Raw genomic sequence first — 1760 nt, forward strand, 5'->3', positions numbered from 1 at the left:
TTCCACTGTACAGCTGTCTGTGTCAGGGCTGGGGAGCCTTTGCCCCCTCCAGATGTTGCTGAACTACAACTCCCAACAGCCTTGGCAAGCATGGCCAATGGCCAGGGACATGAGCTGTAGTTTAACATCTGGAGAACCAGAGTTTTTTTTCAGCCAGAGCTCAGCTCTAGTAACTCTCAGGTGGGTGCCACTGCCATTCTAAAAGAACAAGGGAGAAGTTCATGGTGAGCTCCAGCACCTCTTTTGCTAGAAAAGTAGCACTGTGGAGAGCCAAATGTTCCCTAACCCCCCTGGTCTATGTAAAGGTTGTTTTTTTCTGTTGAGGGCTGCATTCCCTTGAGAGAAATCTGAGAGCCAGGGTGGTCGGAATACCCTTTCTCTCCCCCACCCCCTTCTCCTGTACCATGCCTCTTCTGCTTTCAGGATTTTTCTTTTGCCACCTGCATGAAATTAGACCTTGCTCTAAGACTAGTTATATGTAGACAATGCTAGCTTTTCATATTGCCCCATTAGTGTTTTTCAGTTTGTGTTCTTGGCTACCTTTAACAAAAAACAAACGAGTTATCTTAACATTTCTTGAGCTCCTTCTAAATGTTACATTGCCAGGTTAGGATTAAGATACTGCCATTTTACTCTGAGGGGCAACAGTTACCTAAGCTTAAGGGACATCAGCCCTTTTCCACAACATGTTAGCCAGCTCTTGCAGCAAAGAGCAAATGAGATTGCCATTTAAGATTAACAAGGTTGGATTTAAAATGGTTTTTCTTGTAAGAAATTCAGGTGCAGATTTATTAACAGTGGTAGGGCAACAATGGCCGTAAGAAAAATACATTTGAACAATTGTTTATTACTGCATTTATGTTGCCTTTCTGTGTGCACTTGAGGTGATAACCATTTGAAATAACTTAAAACAAATAATAAAATGGAAAGATGGAGCAACCCAGCAGTTTCTCTCTCAAGGTTTTGGCAATCTGTTCAGGAGGAGAAAGCGCAACAATTGTCACTGCCAGCTTAAGAGTTCATCACACTGGCCATTTCAATACCCAGTCACCCAGTTTGGAGCAATCCGCTTGGAACTCTTCCACCCGGAATAATTTGATGTCTTAAGCAAACGTGGTTATCTCTAACTCTAGATTGTGTAAAAAGCACCAAAGAGATCCTTCGGGCCCCCCACTTTTCTTTACCAAAAACTCACCATTTTATTCCTACTGATCCATAAGGGAGCTGTTCCTGTTAGCCCAATGCCGGTAGGATTATCCCCATAAGGTATAGGTTTTTGCAGCCACATATTTGAGCTCTTACCTAAGCCAATTTTTGGAGGAATAAGACCTAAATATATTTGCTTGAAAGTTAAGTTCTTAAAACGGAGTTGGCAGGCAATTTGGGGCCAGAACCTTAAGTGAGGCTGCAATCTTATACGCGCCCCTGGAACCCGGTAGACCTGTGTCCTGGTAAACAGGCGCAGGATTGGGCTGCTAGGGCGCAAATGGCATTGGGTCTGGAGCTCTGCCTCGTCGTCTTCACAGGCGCCCATTACCGTTGGCTCTCAAATGTCATTCGCCATCTAGCAGCCAACAGAGCTCCCGTTCCACGATGACGTCAGAGACAGCGTCTTTGCAACGCCTCCCCTCCATGAGCTGCTTACTGGTTTTTACCTGCAAAGGACAAGAGAAGAGGCCAATAGGAGCGGTGAGAAAGAAGCCTATTAGGAAGCGTACGACGCCGCCTCACCGGCCAATGTAGCTTTAAGCCACGCCCCC

At 45.5% G+C, this 1760-nt stretch overlaps 1 long non-coding RNA gene across 1 annotated transcript; it reads right to left on the reverse strand.

Moving 5' to 3' along the window:
* Window positions 1–831: 831 nt before the first annotated feature.
* LOC310826070 lies at window positions 832–1324 on the reverse strand. The gene is made up of 2 exons (XR_014555625.1): window positions 1196–1324; window positions 832–971 (listed from the first exon to the last, which is right to left on the reverse strand). It is a non-coding gene; the product is annotated as an uncharacterized lncRNA (long non-coding RNA).
* Between the last annotated feature and the right edge of the window lie 436 nt (window positions 1325–1760).

The sequence above is a fragment of the Podarcis gaigeae genome (genome assembly GCF_964106915.1).
Source record: "Podarcis gaigeae genome assembly, chromosome: 1".
In the NCBI taxonomy this organism is placed as follows: Eukaryota; Metazoa; Chordata; class Lepidosauria; order Squamata; family Lacertidae; genus Podarcis; species Podarcis gaigeae.